This window comes from Apodemus sylvaticus, chromosome 6 (genome assembly GCF_947179515.1).
Source record: "Apodemus sylvaticus chromosome 6, mApoSyl1.1, whole genome shotgun sequence".
NCBI classification, from domain to species: Eukaryota; Metazoa; Chordata; class Mammalia; order Rodentia; family Muridae; genus Apodemus; species Apodemus sylvaticus.
This window is the reverse complement of record NC_067477.1, coordinates 65,352,805-65,373,812: the sequence shown is the minus strand read 5'-3', so window position 1 is coordinate 65,373,812 and position 21,008 is coordinate 65,352,805. Positions and strand designations below refer to the sequence as shown.

Below are 21,008 nucleotides of genomic sequence, written 5' to 3'. Positions count from 1 at the left end.
AGAGGACGTGTAATATCAAACAGAGGATTGGTGTTCCCCACCCAAGTCCACCACTAGCTCAGCTCCAACCAACTCTTTTAAATTAACATCAGCTTAATAATATTCAACAATGACAACTCTTATAAGCATACAGGCATAGGACATAGAACCACCATAAACAGCATTCCTATGCCCAGCTCACAGCCAGGAGAACCTTCACCCTTCTCTGAGACACCTGAGCTCACCGGTGGACTGAACTTTGCTTCTGGGATCGCTTGCAAAAGCCAGCAGGATCCCAGTCCCTGTCCCCAGCCTATCAGCTTCATGTTTCCACACTTGCACATCAGTGTGAGAGGAGAGCACACACCGTACAGCATTCACAGCAGCTGACAGAGCAGGAGGGAAGGACAGGAATCATTTCATGTAATGCATTCAACTAAAGTTGGTTTTCTAAGATCAAAACTCAAAATCTTCCAGCAGATGTGGATATACTTTGAAGCCAAAACATTCATACATTGTTTGCTGTCATTACCCTCTCACCAAAGTTACAGAATTGGGTGACAAGCACACCACACACACACACACACACACACACACACACACACACACACATGTTTTGCACCACGAAGTCTCTGCATGCTCTCTCTTCCTTTTCTCAAGCCTTTCATGACTCAGCACCTCCATCAATCCCACAGGAGGCTAAAGTACATCAGCTGTCTTCTTCCATGGCACAGCCATAGCGCTGATGTGACCCCATGACATAAACAACAGTGGCTAAAAGTGGAACCGAACTGTCAAAAGTCGCAGCCTTGCCTTGTGATTTCTTTAGTGAGAAAGCGTCATAGACGATAGTAGTCATCTGGCTGAATATTCGCAGCACTGCTTTCAATGAAATGCTTCTTCCACAAACATTTGAAGTGAGATGAACTGCAGAGACTGAATGAAGGCTTTATGGTGTGCTTTAGTATATGAAAGAAAGCACAAGTTAAAAAAAAAAACAAAAACTAAACTAAACTAAAAGAACCAAATGCCGTGATTTCCCTGAAGGAGGGTTTCCCAAGGAAGAAGCCCATGGTATGGGATTCAAATTAAAATAAGGAGAAAAGAATGCAGTTCCAGGCAATGGTTCCTACTTTTAAACCAGCAAGGAACTCGCTTAAATCTGGTGGTAGAACATCAAGGAGAAACCTGAGTTGAATTATAATGTTGGTTATTTACCAGACAGACAGACAAGAGTTCACTTTCAGCCACCCACTCAAGCTATTAGTCCCCTATGTAACAAAACTTACTATTTTTCTTTAGCTTTTCCTCCTTTTTTAAAAAGAAAAATGTCAAAAATACTGCTGGATAGCCTCCACACTAAAGAAAAAATTGAAAATATTTAGTATATATATATTTTTTTCAATATGCTTACCACAGGCTTACAAAAGTTCAATTCTCGCCATTTCTAACCAGCAAGCCAACCAACCAACCAGAACCCACTGTCTATATTCCTCAGAAAGAGGATTTGGAATCCCATGCTTCAGCCAAACCACTAAAACCAGCCACTGCCTGACCCTGCATAATGCTGACCCCAACCAAATGGGACATCAAAATTACAACCACTGTAGGAGTTGGTTACAGAACTAAGGCCTGATTTGACCCCTTCAGCCTGCTAAGGCTGGAGCCTGACTAAGAGGCCCACCATAGCCCAACTGCTCTGCAGCCTGCTAGGTGGCAGCCATCACTGCTGGGTTGACAAGAGAGGCTCAAAAGCTCATCTTTCCATCCATGCTCCCACCATGGTGATTTCCCAAGCCAGCTCTGCCCCTTCTAGTGTTACCAAACCCTCTCAGACTCTCAAAACCACCTGGATTACCACCAAACCTTCCACTTCTCTTTAGCTATCTATTGCTGTTGTGCTTAGGTTCAGTGTTGGATATATGTACATTGATTTCTTTAATGATCAAATCCTCTCCACTGACAGACTGGACAGCCTCGGCATTTGTAAATGCAGCAAAATCCAAGGCCCGGAATAGTTTACAAATAAAGTCATCTACAACTTTCTCACACTGACAAAAGAGCTATTGAAGCTCTTTGGCCATGATGTCCCCCATATAATGCCCAATAAACAACTTTATGCTTGGAATCCAGAAGTTTACAATCACACCATTGGCTGCCTGTCAAATGTCCCCATGACATTCTTTCACTTGGCTTTTATATTCCACAACTTGAACACAGTCAAACTCCTTCAGTTTTAGGATCACCCTTGACCTGCACCATAGGACCCTCTTCAAAGCCCTGGAATAGTCTGTAAGATCCTGTTTGGTTTTTTTTTTTCCATGAGAAATCCAATGCTATTAAATCAGATGTTCTCTTGCTACTATCACTGCTGAAGAAGCACCTTTCTCCAGTTTTCTTTGTTATCTTCAGGGTGGTTGGCAATACAGACTAGATTTCCCCATCCAGCATTAAAGGATGCAGAATTCCTTACATCATCTTGTCACTCAGATGCCAAGACACTGAATTCCTGTAGTGCAGGCCACATGCCCTGGAAACTGGGCTGTGACTGTGCACAGCAATACTGCTTCATAGTTTCTTGATGATATTTCAATGTACTCATCATTACCTGGCTATGTTCAGGCATCCTTGCTTAGTTCTCTGCTAGCTGCTAGGAAGCACAATGAGGAAACTGAGGCAGCAACGCAGCAGAGATTAGCCAAACTACTGCTTTGTGCCCACCCCAACCAACAGTTTACATTGCTCTTATTACAGATTATCTCTACTACTTGTCTGTACTTGATTGTATTATGCTGTTCTTTAAATTCACAGAATAAAATGGGTTTCTTTGTGGACATTATAAATTAACAATGAACAATAAATTCACAGTTTGAATACTTTTATTTTTTGAATACTTTTATATCTTAAACTCTATGTTACGGCTTTCTTGGTTTGCATGGCATTGGTATATATTTAATACAAACTTTCATAAAAGAGAATGCTCTTATACTGCTAGTGCCCCATGGCTCTAAAATCTCAAGGTTAATTGTAGACGACTGTCTTCACAGCATATGTAGATGTTTATCTATATATCATTCAGGAATTGTTCAATGATAACTGGTACCAAAAGCATTTTGTGGTAGCACAATTGTTCAAATAAGCCAGCTCTGGTACAACACACCTGTCACCACATCACCAAGCAGGCAGAAGCAAGAGTATCATTAGTTCAAGAACAGCTTGGGCTACTTAGGAATTCCTTGTCAAAAATAAAAAATTAAAATTAAAAATAGGAGGAGGAGGAGGACAAATCAAGAATTTGGGAAGTATCTCAGAGGTAGAGTGCTTGCCCCCCCACCCCCACCCCGCATGTAAAGTCCTGGATTTAATAAGCATAAAGACAGATGTCAAACAAACTTGAATAGAAGAAGGGAAGAAAGCATGCTTTGTGGGTGTGAGAAGAGGATGGTTTGGCAGTCGCTAAAACAGGGATATACATGGGACAGAAAGCATGATTCCAAATGCCATGTGTGTCACCTTAGTAAATGCTACAGAGTCTGCAAAACTGTAGCTACGAAACAGACAAACACCAACCAAGATCCAGAGTGTAGGGTGTATAGTTCAGTGACAAAGCCATCTCCCGTGCACAGAGGCCTGAGTCTCATCCCACACCACAGAAAAAGAAATAAAAGTGCGTGAGTGTGTGCAGAAATCTCAAAATCCTGCAGAAATCCAAATAAGTAAAGATGTGCAAACAAGTTAGAATAATCAAACATCAGACTACTATATTAATTGTGAGTGTTATGGCTACCTAAGACCATTATGTAAAACTGTTAAGAAAAGTGTAGGAGGTATTTATTTTATTGCCATTCATGTTTCTTAACCACAGAAAAGTCACATAAAATAACAAAGACAAACATAGTCCTTATGTAATAAAATCACAATCTGATAGAATTATAAGAAGTTTGGGGCTGAGGATAAGTGGCATATGCCTTTAATTCCAGCACTCAGGAGGCAGAGCCTGGCAGAGCTTTATGAGTTAGAGATCAGCCTGGTCTACTTAGTGAGTTCTAGGACAGCTAGGGCTACATAGGGGAGACCTTGTCTTGAAAAAGACCCCTGCCTCCAAAAAAGAAGATTTTGCTGACTGGTGATGATGGAAGAAGATAAAAGATAAGAAAACCAACTGTAAAACACCCAGGATTTAGCCAATATATTATAAAATATTCTGAATATTATAAAATAATTCAGTATAAGAAATGCACAGTATAAGGAGGGAAAAAAGCATCTTCTTAGAGGAAATATCTATTCTGTTCATCTTTTGAACAGCTTTTGGTTTTGTTATATTTAGAAATTTTTATTATTTTCTACAAGTACATCTTGCAGAGAAGATTAAAAGAAAAAGATAAGGGAAGTTGTCTTAATTACTTCTATTGCAGTGGCAAAACACCATGGCCAAGGCAACTTCTAAAAGGAAGTATTTAATTGGATTTATGGCTTCAGAGGGTTAAAGTCTGTAACAGGAGAGCAAGGTGACAGGAAAAGCTGAGAGCTCATTAACATCTTGATCGAAAAGCAGGAAGCAAAGAGAAAGCACTAGATATCCTATCAGTCTTTGGAAATGTCAAAGCCCACCACAGTGACACAGAGCCTCCAACAAGACCACATCTCCTAATCCTTTCCCCAAAAGTTCCACCAACTGAGGACCAAGCATTCAACTGTGTGAACCTTTGGGGGCATTCTTATTGAGATATTTAAGTCGGTGTCACACCTGATTCTAGAGAAATGAAGTTAAACAACACAACCTCACCTCATACTACCCAGTCCTGAAAGAGTAACAGCTGTAAATAGTTTTAATGCAGGGCGGGGGGGGGGGGGGGGGGCACCATTATGGTGACAGGTTCAGAAAGTCTTGGCCGAACAGGGGAGATGAGTTCTTACTGTGCTTCTAGGCTTAAGAAAGGCTTCCCCTAAATTCCTGTGGAGCTTGCAATTGGTAACTTAAATAAGAATGATTTCTACTGAAACAGGAAACAAAATCCAAATGTAGCCAGCCAAGAGATATAGAAATTGAGTCAGTGGATACAAACCATTTTCCCCAGGAAATTACTTTCTAACCATTCTGAAAAGATTTAATAATGAATTTCATATTGCATAGTACAATTACAAGCTGGCAGTAGCAATGCTTCCTCTTTACTCCTGGGCGTTAGTGAATAATTGCTTTCCATTTACATGGTGTCGAGGACATGAATCCTTCCAGCAAAAGCTTATCCGGTGAAGGAGGGTCCCGGACGCACCTTCGAGTTGGCCTCGCCTTTGGTCCCCATCGCTCTCTTCTCCTTTTCCTATCCTGGAATTTCATAGCCTCTGATCCCAAGTCCCCCCCCCCCCCCGGTGGTTCTACCATAGCTTCTCCCTAAAAATGATCCACTGAACTCCAGTGACTTGAATTTTGAGCCCGTGCTACAGGCGCCACCTCTGAACACGCACTCCTGTCATCACGGCTTCTCCATTCTCTCTCCCGAGGGACATGATAAACCTTTAACACTAACATACTTCCAGGTCTCCTCTACTCATCCAACAGCTTCTTAGTATTTGCCAACGATGTTCATCTTCAAGTGTCTCTCTGGCGAGGGGGCGGGGGGGGGGGGATGGCTGAGGTGAATAAAGGTGCAACCCTGATAGCCTGATTAAATCCCTGGGACCCTCGTGGTGGGGAGAGAGAACAGACCACGCATGTCCTATGGCATGTGCGTACTCATACATGTGACATATGTGCGCACTCATACATATGACATCCTATGGCACGTGCGCATTCATACATATGTACACACAAAAGAAATAAACAAAATTAATTTTAAAAATCTAATATATCTTACCTCTAGAACATTTTATTTTTTTCACTTTCTACAATAGAGTTTACCATAATCACACCAGCGCTCTAAAATTCACTTTCAGGAAGGGTTTTGATGTGATATCAAATCTAGGCCATTTCCCATATATTTTAAACTACTACATTAATTTGACTCAAATGCATTTTCCTTTCTGTGAGACCACCTCATTTCCCCTTTTATTGAAGATAGATTTTTTCTCACATATCTCCTGATTACTTTTCCCTTCCTCTGCTCCTCCCAGCTCCTCCTCTCCTCCCTCCCCACCCCCCAGATCCTGTTCCATTCTGCCTTCCATTAGAAAACAAACAGGATTCTAAGGGATAATAATAAAATGTAATAACATGAAACAAAAATTAACACATAAGAGTTGGATAAGACAAAAAAGTAAAAAATAAATAAATGAAATGGAAAGAGCCCAAGAAAAGGCACAAGAGTCAGAGACCCACTCATTCTCACACTCAAGAATCCCATAAAATCACTAAACTGGAAGCCATAAAAATATATGCGGAAGACCTGGTTCAAACTTGTACTGGCCCTGTGCATACGGCCTCAGTCTCTGTGGGTTCATATGAGCTTTGGCAATCCCTCCATCTTTAAAATTGTTTAACCCGAACTGTAGGCGTCAGTTGTGCAGAGAGCTGTGTTATATACATGAATGCTTTTTCACATGATGGTATATTAATATACGGTTTCCACCCCTTAGGAACCCAGATATACTAGATTAAGTAGATGTTACTCTAGAGTAACAATATACTACCAGATGTTCTTTACTGAATAACTAACCAGAGTTCACAGAAAAATAAAATGGTACCATAGCTGTGACCACAAATATGTACTAATATAGAAAATGTGACTAAAAAGTGCATTTTAAAGTTGAATATGAAGTAAGAGGACTTCATAGAAATAGCATAGAATTCATGACTTGAGAGGATTTCATGTAGCCGCTATTTGCTTCTGGTGATAACACATGTGCAGAATCAGCGTGACTCAGCCTCTGAAAACAGCTGTAAAACTCAGAAATGACACAAAGTAGAACCCAGCCAAGCCTGAAGCTCTGGGACAAGGAGTTCCTGCCAGAGGCTGAGGACATACACAGGTGGAAGGTGGGGGGCTGAGGTCTCCAACAGAGGTGTTTGCTGATTGGAGGATTAAGTTGCACAGCATTCTTTAGTTTGTGACACTCCCTAGGCTGGGTTCCTAGAAACAAGAGTTCAGGCTTAAATTCAGCAGCTATAACACAAGAGGGGAAACAGTAAAAGTGTTATAGTTACCATCGGATCACGTACATTTTCTTTCTAGACCACCGACTGATTTCTGAGAGGCTAAGACTCCTTAGAAGGCTCAGAGATAGAAACACTGAGAAAGAAAAAGCTAAGAAAGTATTATTAGGCCCATGGAACAAAAGAAGAGAAGAACTGGAAGTCTAGTGAAGAGAAACAGCATTTTATTTCCATCTTGAAATAGCTGTGCTCTGTGAGTAGGGCTAAATTAATTCTAAAGAGGCCAGCCTGAACTGCAGGGAAGTGTCTGAGACGCATCCGCAGCAAATTTAAATCTCCTTAGACAATATCACCTAAAATCCCTACTGTTGTTCCACAGCTGGCCTTTTTTTCATTCAATTAAGAATATACAAGAATGCCAGGAAATAAATTTCTCCACTAAAAGTCAAGAGACAATAAAAGAGAAGCAGAAATAGACCCGGGGACAAATACTGTGATATTCAGGTCCACATGGACTGAGGGTAAAGGATATAGCTCAGAAGGTACAGCGTGAGTCTACTGGGTATAAGGTCCTGGGTTCAACTCAGAACACATCATAACTGGAGTACAGTGGCACACACTGTAATACCAGCACGCGGGAGGTAGAAGCGGGAGGGAGGGTTAGGAGTTCAGAGTCTTTCTCCCTACACAGAGAATTCGAGGTCAGACAGTGCTATCTGAGATCCCACCTCAGAAATGTATGTATCTCAGGGCTAGAGAGATGACTTGGCAGCTAAGAGCATGGACTGCTCGTGTGCAGAACTTGAGTTCAGCTCCGAGCTCCCACATTTGGTGTCATGCATCTGCATGTAACTCTAGCACCAGCAGATCTGATAAATCTGGCCTGCGTATGTTCACATGTGTGCGTGCATGTGCACACACATGCTACACAGACACACACACACACACACACACACACACACGAACTGAAGTTAATAATTCATCTAGACATTGTGGTGTATACCCTTAATCTCAGCATTTGATAATCTGAGACAAAAGGAGCCTGAGTTTCAGGCCAGCATGAGGGTATTTCAGACAATCAATCACAATGAGGAATCTGAGACTTCCATAGATTGTTTTAGTAGCAGCTTAGAATCAGTGAAAATGTGGCCTGGAGAAGTGAGAGAGGCCATTGGTGCCAATCAAAATCAAAGAGAAGAAAGAGCATGGAAAAATCTGTGAAACATCAAAGGCATGTGGGTGTGGCATAAGATTTATCCTGTGTATGTGCTTGACTTTCTGAAGTCTGAATTTAGAAAAATCTGAACTAACCTTTGTGTGTAAAGTGATATTACCTAGAACATTTCTAAAACCAAATGAAAGATGTACCTCTAATTCAAGAAACTAGAAAACACAGAACACACCCCAGCAAAAACAGCTCCTAAAAGCAAGCATAAATATATGCACCTCCCAGCTAATAGAACTGAGGGAGGACAGGAAGGCCACTTGTTTCCTGGGTCCTGAAGAGAGGCAGGGACTACCTGGCACTGGAGGAGAGATTGTAGGACCTGCTTAAGCCCAAAAACAGTCCGGACTGCTAATGCATCTCTCTCCCTTTCCCCATCAGTAAACTGGTACCTAACACCTGGTAATAGCCATGGCTGTTGTGGGAGGAGCCAAAACAGGCAAACAAACCCTGCTCTGTTGTCCTGGAGAACCTGCTAGAATCTGAGGGAGGAGCTGAGACACTGGGGGAAAAAGCTTTAGCATTCCAGAGCTGTCACTAAGTACACAGTGACAGTCCAGGCCTCCTCTGGAGGGGTTTCAAGTGTGCTGTGCACTGAAAATGACCAGGGTAACAATAAAAACTCATTCTCCTCAGATACTGACTGAGTTGAGTAAGAGTCCACAGTAAGAGCCTGATAGAAAGGAATCCATGTCTGAGATATTTATCTTGGGCTTTAATTTTTATTATACATAAAATGTGGCATTTATTGTTTGAAGAGATGGAAATGCATTAAAAGAAAAAAAAGTACATGCAAAAATAAAGTGAAGTAGTCAACAGAACTGAATCCAGAGGCGACCAGAATGTGGGGGTACCAGCAACTTGAATAAAAGGGAAAAAATTAAGGGAACACATACAAGAAAGTAAGACTAAGACTGGAGGTGGTTTGTTAGAGAAACAGAAATCAGAAACAACAAATAACACCTTTCAATCTCTGTGAATATAAAGACACCAACAACATGGGACTTTTTTTGGCCTCAGCTCCATCGGAATTGTGATGCTACAAGGAGTGAGCCCTGGCTACACAAAAAAAAAAAAGGGGGGAGAGGGGGCGGGGGAGTATGGAGGAGGGAGGGGGAGGAAGGGGAAGGGGGAGGGGGAGACAAAAAATTTTGAAAAAGAAGTCAGTTGGTGGGATCAAAGGAGATAATGCAGTAGGCTGAGGGAAATGTTTGTCTAGTGCTGGTGTTGAGATGTCCACTGTTTCCTGAAGCAAGGGCTCACTCAGCCTATAGCTCCTGTAGATTGTCACCTGCAATCTGCGAATATCTACGTTTGCACTCATTCTGTCCTCTGTAAACAAGGGAAGGCTCGGCTCTCATGCAAGCTTGAAGTAACTATGGGATCCTCCAACTCATCTGCGACACTTACTGTCTGGCACACATTCCCAGGCTAAACTCTCCTTCGGAGACCATGACTTAGTTCCTACCCAGATCTAGAATCTTCTAATTACACCTCGCTTTATTTTTCTTACCCAAGTCCTGTGGTCTGTGGGGACCTGTGCGTGCCCATCTTGTGTTGCAGGGTAAAGGGCATTTTCCTTTTTTATGGAGGGAACTCTTACCGCTTACTCTGTCATTACTGTGGAGCTTCAGCCCTGAGAGAGCAGGTCTTGCTTGTGTTCACCGAAAGCTTTTATTCTGAATACTAGGCTAGATGTGCCAGGCCCGGCAAGAGTTGACTAAAAAGACCAGGAGGTTCGTTTTAAAAACAGCGAACAGTAGTATGGTCAAAACCCATGATCTTTGACAAAGTAATTAAGGAGAGATTGCAGGCAGAGTAATGGGGACCATTGACAAGTACACATTAATTAATTGCAGGTGCATGAGGGGTGACTCAGGGGTGAAAGTGATTATTGTCCTTGAATGACTAAGAGAATAAATAATACATTTATTAAATAAAATTTAAGGGAGCCTTGTTATTGAAGAATGTATTTATTTAAATATGTGGATTATCCATCAAGTACCATGTAGAGAAGTATAAAAGCCAATTGAAGTTCTTGCTTAAAAAAACAATGAGTAATGGGTGGAGAGAAGAAGGTTTATGGGACATACGGGAAGGGGGGATCTGGGAAAGGGGAAATCATTTGGAATGTAAACAAAGAATATAGAAAATAAAAATATTAAAAAAAAAAAAACAATGAGTATGAACTGTCAGCCAGTGATGGCTATGGTGACACAAGCCATGAAACAAAGGAGCAAGACCTTGTCAGTGTCCCCTGGCAGAGACCATCAGATACTGACAGTTGGCTGTTGGGAGAGGCCCTTGGTCCTGAGAAGGCTTGTTGCCCCAGTATAGGAGAATGCCAGGACAGGGAAGCAAGTGGGTGGGTTGGTGAGCAGGGGGAGGGGAGAATGGGATAGGAGGAGAAACCCCAGAAAGGGGATAACACTTGAAATGTAAATAAAGAAAATATCTAATAAAAAAGAAGAGAGGTCACACACCAAGGGAACTGGGTGTTTCCATTTATGTTTATGAATACAGGATCATAATTTGTGGTAGGTGACTGGTAGAAAGTTCAGAACATAAACTTTGAATTGGAAACTGTTTAGATGAGGGGATTGGGTATCTTCCTAACCTTAACTTGAAAAATAAAAATAAAAAATGAAGCTAAAACTATAATTTGCAAAGAATAGAGAATTCTGTTACTCAGGGTAGTGGCAGGTTTACTGCACTGTGGTCTCCCCAGATACCTTGTTCTTTTTTTTTTTTTTTTTTTTTTTTTTTTTTTTTTTATAGCCCTGGCTGTCCTGGAACTCACTCTGTAGACCAGGCTGGCCTTGAACTCAGAAATCCACCTGCCTCTGCCTCCCAGAGTGTTGGGATTACAGGCGTGGGCCATCACTGCTGAGCTTAGATACCTTGTTCTTATGTGGGCTTAGACAAAAACTACAAAGTGTTCTTGGTTTTGTCTGAGTCTTCTGGTTACAGAGTGGCCTCATCTAGTACTGGTGCTTGGTAAAAATCATTTGTTGCATAAGTTGCCCCTAGAGAGGAGACAGGACACCCCAACAGAGCTAATGACGTTTATATTGATATAGAAGTAGAAATAAAAAGTTAAAACAGGTACCCTGGAGGGACAGACCATAGGTGAAATCATCCTCTATATTAAGATCTTAACTAGAGTGGGAGATGAAAAAGTGCAGAGGTTTATGTCGGCTAAGAAACTGTCTGGTGTTTCCACAAAGATGCTGTCTTTTACTAAATCATCTGTTGTATTAAATTACATAGTGTCACCATTGCTGCGAGTCATGAATTCGCCACGGATTTAAGAGTGTTCATCTTTAGCCTCTGAAAAATGGAATACTTGCCATCCTTTTATGAGCGACACAAATTCTCTTTCTCCAAATACTTGTGCTAGTTTAAATATTACTCAATACAAATAATTTGTAACCTTTATTTTGGCTTTTGAGCTGCATCTCTTTCCGGAAAAAAAAAAAACTTGCAATTTTCCAAAGCTAAATAGAACATCAGCCAGGGACAATACCCATCCATAAGCCAGAGTCCTTCTGTATCCAGAGCAAGAAAACCAGCACTCCCGGCCACCACCAGGGGAAAAAAAGTGTACTCCCTAGTCCTCTGGAATTCTGTTTATGTGTGTCTAAATTACTGGATACTTGTCTCATTCCTGGCATTAGGTGTGATAAAGAGACAGCTCACTCAGCTGCAGCTGCTGCAACAGCAGCAGCAGCAGCAACAACAACAGATTCTGTGCATGCCACATGCTCTTGGAGCATCAAAAGGAGAAGAAGCCTGATTATCCGTTTTGAAACCTATCGGATGAGGAGAAGTCCTTACAAAACAACTTTTATACGCTTTAATTAAAAACGTGTTCCGGCAGCTCAGAGCTGAATGGACTTCAGGGGGAGCGGGGCTGAGCCGGTTGCTATGACGACACCAAATCTTTTCCCGCCAGGCCCTTCCTTAACACACTGACTAGCTCTACCCCCCAGCCCCCATTAATTTGCTTCTGTGCCATCTTTCGCTCCCTGGGTCTGCCCCCTGACTAGGGAGGCTGTGGAAGGCTGAATGCTTTCTGATGCCTCTGTGTCAGGATGCACCGCCATCTCCTTTTGGGTCTCCCCATCACTACTGACCTCCATGCTCTGTGTTCCTTTTAAAACAAGTTACTTTTTGAGTTTAAAAATACCTTATTAATTTAATGACAATCTAGTAGTCACTGTTTGCTACCTCTTGTTAGAAATCCAATTTATCAAATCGTGAGTATGGCTGAAAAGAATTCCATGAAGTTCAACAGCATTTATATTTCAAGCCACCAGCTGGCTGCCTCTGTCTGGAGGGCTGCTTTGCTCGCGCCCAGCACTCTTCCGGGTTGCTGAGAATGCCCTAAAGACAGGGGCTCTGTTCTACTGCATTGACGCCAAACTGTGCCTTCTCTTTCTTAAAAACGATCTTGTACATGTTTTATTATTTACCTGCCTGTGTATTTGAACACTACGTGGGTGCTAGGAACCAAACCCTGGTCATCTCCAAGAACAATGCATGCTCTTTAACCCCTGAGTTCTCTCCCCAGACTCAAGTTGTGCTTACCCTTAAAATCTTGGCTTATTTCACAAACAGCACCATCTGGTAACAATGTAAGAGCAGCCAGACATGGTGGCACATCTGTAACCCCAGTATGTATGTGTCTAAGGCAGGAGGATTGTGAGTTTGAGGCCATCAAGAGCTACACAGTGAGACTGCATCTCAAAAACTATAAGTAAAAAGAACACTGTAAAATGTCTGGTCAGAGCAGATGCTAAGGGCTAGGCATGAGGTCACCTTACTTTATTTTAGAAGGCTTTAAAGAATATCTTCAAATTTGTGCTTGGCATAGAGGGAGTTCATAGCACGCCACAGTTCCAGTGCTACAACCAAGAATTGGGTAGGGCTGAGCCCTCTTAGACCCTGGCAGCCACCTTGAGGAAGCCAAGTGCCTTTGTGTTAGTATACTCAAAGTATACTGCGGATTTCTGTAGATTGTGATCTTGCTCTACAGCTTCCTTAGCTGCTCTTTGAATGGTCTGAGGCCTCACAACCTTTCACTTTGATTGTAATTCCAATGTAATGTCTCATCCATTCTGTTATATAGGGTGAAGGAGGTGAAAGGAACTGCATGGAGATTGTTTCTCAGGATTCCTCTTTTCCTCTACAACTTAATCATCGACTATGACTGCTGCTGTGAACCATTTGTGAGAGGAGTCAAGCGTTCACTCTCTGTTTGCCCGGCCCAGCAGAGATATTGCAACCCAAGAGTCAGTTGTAGCCTGGGGAGTTAATCCTTGGTCTGCTTCAGCCCCTTGCTCACTACTATACAGAGAGGATGTGAATCTTTCCAACTGTCGGGGGTCACTGCAAACCATAGAGAAGTATGATCTCTCTCAAGAAGTTTCATAAAGAACTGCCTACTATATAAAACTATGCCAGATAGGCCACATGTAAATCTGAGCCACAATAACAAATATTACAAAAGGAAAGAGGGGTGGGGGACAGCCTATGACTGGTGAGCATAAACCTTTCTTTAAAAGTAGATAGTCATAATGACTAACTTTTGGTGTGGTGGTTAATCTCATAAAGGGACTGAATCTGTTATGGAGAATTTGCCCTTTAACTTCCTCTTTTCCTGTCAGCCTATGGAGTTGGAAACCAATGCTTGTCTATGTTACAGGTGTTTCCCTCTGTAGGATGTTCTGCCTGGGTCAGTCTTCACTGGGGACTAAAGAAAGTGCATTTAAATGGTCTGGATAAATAAGTGGAGACAAGGTTTCAGGTACCCAAAGCAAGTTTGAGATAATGAGAACGTGCTCAGAAGAGGCACACTTGAAATATCAGTCAGTTTCATTTTAATGTGAGAGAGAGGTGGGGATTCCTTGGCAAAAGAGGCCTATACCATAAACGTAGAACTATTAATCACATGCATGAACTCAGGAAGAGCAAGTCGTCCTGCCTTACCATTTAGATCTATTTGGATCAGGTTTGGAAACATTCTGAGGAGAAGTGATCTTACAGGATGAGTAGACTAAAGACAGACTGTGTCTTTCCTGTTACCGCATCCATGGCTGAGTAATTGGTTGGTTTTCCAGGCCAGGGTGTGCTTTACACAGTAGTACATCCTCAGTTTTCCTGGAATGTCTTATGTCTTCTCCCTTGCCTAATCCTGCTCCATGGCCAAGGACATCTGCATAGAAATTGGAATATCTTTTGTTTAGTAATTCTTCCATCCTGTGGTGGCTGGCTCATGTGAAGTCACATAATCCTGCCTGTGTGCCCTGGCACTAGACAAATTGTTTATGTGAGAAAACCACAGGGCTGTCCTGTTGCTTCTGCGGAAGGGGCACAGCAGTCTCCCACATGTGTGAAATCCATGCCAGGATCCGAGGCAAAGGTTAAACCTTCACTTTATGTTGCAAAGACAGTTTATTAAAGGTGACTGAAGGAAGTCTTTGTACCACATGCAAATGAGCCTGTCACCAAGATTCAAACCTAGTTTTAATACATTAATAAAAAGAAGGGTAGGTTTCCAGAAGTCACTTTTTCTTTATAACCTCTAATGACTGAAGTTTAAAACCCAGGTAGAAGATGGAACTTGAGCCCAGTGTAATCCACACCCTGGGAAGGCTGAATCAGGAAGATTGTGAACTCCGAAGGCCAGCATAGGCTACATGGTAAGACCTAGTCTGAAAATGTTCTTTATATATCCTCTTTAAATACACAGTATCAGCAGAGGTGTGTGTTTTGCATGGTTTTTGAAGTAATGACTTAATGTGCTCTGAAAGAAAGGAAACTGACTTCTATTAGATTTTATCTATGACACTGAAGTTTCTTTCCTCTTGTCCCTAAAAACTGAAGGGTGATGTGAGGTCCATGAAGAAAAATCTGTGTAGGTTCTCCACATGGAAAGAAAGTAAGTCTCCAGATGAGACCAATAACCTGTCTGGAAGCCTTAAAGAAGACACACTTTTTGACTTTCCCCCCAAACCAGAAGATCTGTCTCCACTGCCTCCTTGCTGAGGGTACTGGTCTGAAGATGCAAATGTCTCCTGGATATGCCTCAATAAAGCTATGTTCTGTGGTTCGCTTGAAGGTTGGGATAACCATGATTAATAGGGAGAAACGATTCTGCACCACAGACTACTGTTGCTTAAAACGAACAGAAGCACCTTATGTCCTATTTTTAAAACTATTCCTCATCTAGCAGAACCAAAACTTCAGTGCATTTTTTTTTCCCAACTGAGAGAATGGGCTCCTGTTGAGAGCTTAGTCATGACCACAACACCAAACTAACCAAAGGATCTTTGACAAGGTTTCAGTTAGTCTTTCTGTGTGTGTGTGTGTGTGTGTATGTGTGTCTGACTCTCACACACAGAGACACACAGAGACACACTGACTCTCACACACAGAGACATACATACAGACACACACAGACACACAGACACACACACACAACTGTTTTAACTTTCATGCACTAGAAAAGCAGAAAAGCAAAGCGATGTTGGTTGGAGAGTGCTGACAGCTGATGGTGCACAGGGACCCCAGGAGAACCTCGCAGGAGTGGGCACCTGCACTGGGTTGTGACATTGTTCCAGGGAGGCAGTGTCCCGCAGAAGACGTCTGAAGCCTGCTGTGGGGGACAGAGTGCTCAGCCACCCTGCCCGGGCTCCTTGATGTCCTTTTCTAGATACCTAGCATGAGAGCCAATGGGGCGCTCCTCAGCTGGGGGCTGGGAGGGGCGGCTGCTTACTCAGTGCTCGCTCAGGGTTGGAGTAGCACGGCCAGGACTGAGGGGGCCCGGTAGCTAGGGCCACTGGGCGGCCTCCTGCCCGGCGCGCCCCGGATGCCTGGAGCTGGCTGGTGGCCTCGGGAGGCCGCGATGGAGCAGAGTAAACACCACGCTGCGGGGCCCACCCCACCTCTGCCCGCTCCCGGGCCTGCAGCGTCGCCGAGCCTGCGACCCCGCCCTGGGGTGCTCCAGGCTGGACTGGCGGGCTGGGGCGGCGCCCTGGTGCGGGTCCCTTGGAGCAAGCCTGGCTGTCCCGCCCCGCCTGGCTTGTCCCCTTGGACAGACTAGAGCCCTGCTTTGCTCTTTTCGTTGGCCAAGCACAATTGTGTTATTGGAGATAATGAATTCAATCCCCATCAAAGGGCATTAGGCTTGCCCGGGCCCTGGAGTTGCTGGTGCCTTAAAAAAAAAAAAAAGAAAGAAAAAGAAAGAAAGAAAGAAAAACTAGAAATGAAAGGCTGAGGAAGAGAAGAAAAAAATTCTCTGGGGGAGCCTTTCCCCTGATCGCTGCTTTTGAAGTGAAGGGGCCCGGGCATTGTTGTTCACCTCTTGGCCCATAAGGCTGAAGAAAGCCCTGGCTTTTGATGGGCTGAGAACCGCCTCTGCAATGAGCACCACGTCGGGCGCAGGCCTGCGGGCAGCATCTGTCTCAGGGCACCCGGGCCCCGTCTGGCGCGCAGGACCGTGGGCCTGGCGGGAAGGACGCTCGTCCCAGAGGAGCTGGGACTGGACCCAAGGCCAGCACCCAGAGGCGGGGACCCTGGGGCCTGTCCAGGGCTGAGATCCAATTTGATGCCTCCCGCGGATTTGGTGAAGTGGCGCCGGGGGTCCCTTAGGAATCAGAACCGCCCTTCCTTCGGGCAAGTAGAGGTCTTGGTGGGGGCCACAGTGACATTCTTTCCACACCCTGGACCCCAGCTTTGTTGGCTGAGTCTGACTGCAAAGGTGTGCACCTCACAAAAGCGACCGCTGAGGCTTTTCAAGCGGAGTGACGCACACTCGATCCCGGGGGCGTGCAGTTTTTCTCCCACAGCAGGGCACTGGGGTCACCTTTTCTAAAAACTTGTTGAAGGCATTTATTTCCATTGCCCTAACGCGAACTGACCTCACCAGGATCCATGCTCTCACCGTTCCATTCCCCCCACCCCCTCCTCCGAACTCCTTGGTCCCAGGGCTGGCCACAGAAAGCCTACCGCTCCTGTCAGAGCCCTCCCCATTACGGGCCTCCTCCCTCTGCCCGAAGGATCCGGGTTATCCGCCCCATTAATATATTAGCCAGGCATAACACAAAGGAAGCGCGTGTCGGCAGAAGGCCTTGTGACTCCAGGGAGAGGCCAGGAAACCTGGACAATGCCCTGCCCACTTCACCGCTCAGTGCAGACCCAGCCAGTGTATCCGCCTCCACCTGGAAAGAGTCAAGGAGGCCACCGCGGGAGCTCATTGTCCAGCTCAGCTCGATGGGCTTGGCGTTCATAACTGGGCGTCTAGGGGAGAAACTCAAGGGAACCCAAAGCTAGACAAACGTCCTAGACACCCAGTTAGTGCCGAGAAAATCAGTGTTGGGGCGCACAGAAGATACAAGACACTACATTTCCTCCCTCTTGCGTAAAGGACTCTTAAAATTACATCTATAAACGAAACAAACCTCCACAGAGGTCTCCACAGAGACCCTTACAGTTTTCTCATTCAATTTTCATTTTAAAAATAATTCCTCGAAGTGGCCCCTGGTTCTGGAAAGGCTCAGTGCAGAAGTATAGGGCAATACCAGAACAGGGAAGTGGGAAGGGGGGAATAGGGAACAGGGGGAGGGATGAAGGCTTATGGGAGTGGGGAGCCAGGAAAGGGGAAATCATTTGAAATGTAAATAAAAAAATATATCGAATAAAAAAAAGAAATCTCAAAAAAAAATAAAAAACACTCTTTGATATCAGAGAAAGGGAAAGAAAGAAGAAAACGAGAGTCTCGGCTGAGGACGTGATTAGACAAGCAATGGGGTAACACACTTCAGAGGAGCTGGGAAATAAGCCCAGACTTCCATTTCTTTGATTATTCCCAATTCCCAGGCAATGCTTTGGAGTGGAGGGGAGAATTTCTAGGTGGGTTCTCTTAGGTTCAGGGGTTTCAGGGCCCCCTATGTGAAATCCTTAAGAGGAGTTTGGGACAGTAGAAGGCGGCCTCACGAGTAGAACTTTGAATCTTGTTTCCCCGGGTGTCCCTCGTCAAGTTGAGTCGGAATTCAACATACTAGCGTCTCACCTGGCTTCTAAAGTCTGGAATACAGCCCTTTCCTCCCCAGATTTTAAGGGATGTTACCCTGCCTTGAAATTCCCAGTCGACTACAGTTTTACTCCAAAGTATCCTGAGGTGGCATTTCTAAACCTCGGCTCCCGGGACTGCAGAGGAAAAGTTGACAATACTCTTTTGGCGTGTGATTGTAGCTATAGCGATTGGAGAGGTTAGGGAGAGGTTGGGGCAAGAAAGTCAGTACGAGTGACTTCCCCCTTGGTCAGGTTTTAAAGTGTTTGGAATGAAAATGTGTTTTACAGGTGACCGCTGAACTTCTTCGGTATTCTTCAGTCCCACAGTGCTTCCTAAAAGGGCTGCAGGAAAGGGGGTGGGGGCGAGGGTTGCAAAGCCAGCTGTGCAAAGTTCAATGAATGGAGCTGGCCTGGGAGGGAAAAAGAGAAATACCAATGGAGTCATTATGTCCCCAAGTTAACTATTTGGAAGGAAGAGGAGACTTAAAGAAGCCTGTTGTTAAATGTATTTGGACACACTAAATACTAACCTTGGGTAGAAATAAAGCTTGATACTGTGGCTACTTTTTAAAATGTCCTCTCTCCGCGGTGCATTGATTCCAAGGATGTTAGGAGTTCTCTTATGCTATTTTGCCCTTACATTCTTAGTCTTCTGAGACTTTTTGAGGTATAATTACACTTTCAATTTGGGTAAATTTTATACCTAAATTTTAACATAATTTGATTAGCTATTTAGGTCAGGGTGACTTGTAATAATCTCTTCTTGCACTCAATTATCTCGAATCAGGGGGCATTCTCTAACTGCATTTGGTTGCAAAACACATCCACAATTCAAGCAAATAGTTAATTTTCAGACAATTTTTAAAAATTATTAAATACATACTACATAATTTAAGCAATTTTAGTTTCAGTGAGGTTCTTTCCTCTTGACATATTGAAGTGTCACATTAAAATACATTATAGCTAAATGTTCTATGATATTACTGCTAAATCAACAGAAAACCAATTGATCTTGGGGAAAGGTTAATTAATTTGGGCTACAGGTCTCCTACTTTCGTCTGCAATGAAAAGAATTTCTATTGATCACGGCAGGTTTTTTTTTTTTTTTTTTTTTTTTTTAAAGAAACGTAATAAGCATTTTCCTGGAACTGAGATCAATATTTTAAATGCCAAAACAACAGAATTTTATAATTTTGTCATTCTTGAAATTCTCTCCTGTTGTGGCTCATTTGTTAAAACGATTAAACTCGAGGAAAAAAAGTTTAACAGTCTCAGTGAAATCCGCCTCTGAAAAAAGAAAACATCAGTTAACAACTTCACTAGCATATGCTTATTTTCATCGCTTATTATTTCCCAGTCATCTTTCTGAAGTGCGGGAGGCCACTAAGGGACAATAGAAATTGCATTTTATCCTTGGGATTTGAAGGTGATTTCTGCCGATCTCACAGAAATCGGGCTGAGCTATCTTCTGCTTGGGACCGCTTCGGAGTTTAGTTGTGCGGAGTAGAATTTCCTTATCTATCTTGGGCTCTTTTTTGTTTTATTTTTTCAATCAGTGTTTAAAAAGGTTTCAGAGCTGAGCTTCCAGACACAAGGTGAAAGTAATTACTGAGGCTCCCCACCCGGGCAGGCCCTGCACTCACTGCCCAAAGGCTTTTCTGTGTTACTGTTTACTCCGCGGCGTGGTGGATCCCACGGCCCCTGGAGCTTTCCACTTGGGTCAGTTGGAAGCTTTTTCCCTCCTCGCTGCCCCCGCTTCCGGCCCCTCCCCCATCCCCGAACAAAATTCCTAAAAAAAATCTCAGCTCTGGGCGTTTGCTAAGCCCGGTACATTCACTTTCTGGAGGATGAAGCAACGGTGAAGAAATCGGGGGCCGGGGGACTAAAACGGGGTGGGGGCGGAGGATGTCGGGTCGCTCGCAGGCTGTGCTCTCGGGAGGGTCCCTGCGCGCCGCTGGAAGCACAGATGTTTTCTCCCCGATCCCGACGCAGCGCCCTGGTCGGGCGATCCCGCATTTGTGTGTCGGGGTTTCCGAGGAAGGGATTACGCAGCGGGAGCGACTCGGCCAGGCAGGCCGCGGGGTGGGCCAGAGGCCCGGCGCCCGGCCTCCTTTGTTGACTTTTAGGTCTGTGGCTCAACAGAAGATTTATTCGCTAGGAGGGGAAAATGCCCAAACAATGAAGAACTAACTGCATTTGTCACCTCAGAATGCTCAAGCGATCCGCTCTACCCCCTCTTCCCCAGCAACCATCTGTCCGGGGCTCCCAGCCTGCGTGCTCCTAGAGGACCGCGGTGGCCCGCGGTGGCACAGAGCATAGCTACAGAACCCGGTGCGAAGCCCACGGGGCGGGAGCACAGCCCGCAGGCGCATGTGAGCCAAGCCGGACTCTAGCTCTGGCTTCCAGCATCCCGCATCCCCCGTCCTTCGGGCGGCCTGGACCACAGGCACCTCTCCTCTGCAAACCCAGAAAACTGCACAAAGAGTCAAGGAGCAAAAACTAAGATCTACACAAACCAGGAGGAGAAAAGGGACTGCACCCGAAGTTAGACTTTCGTTTCAGGACAACACGAGAAAAGCAAAGGCTGAAGATCATGCTTTTGTATTACATAAGAGTTTGAATTTGCTGCCATTTATT

General features: G+C 44.1%; 1 pseudogene; it reads right to left on the bottom strand.

Annotated features, from left to right (window-relative positions):
- Window positions 1-1,633: 1,633 nt before the first annotated feature.
- Window positions 1,634-17,199, bottom strand: LOC127687935 (TAR DNA-binding protein 43-like; annotated as a pseudogene).
- Window positions 17,200-21,008: the final 3,809 nt, after the last annotated feature.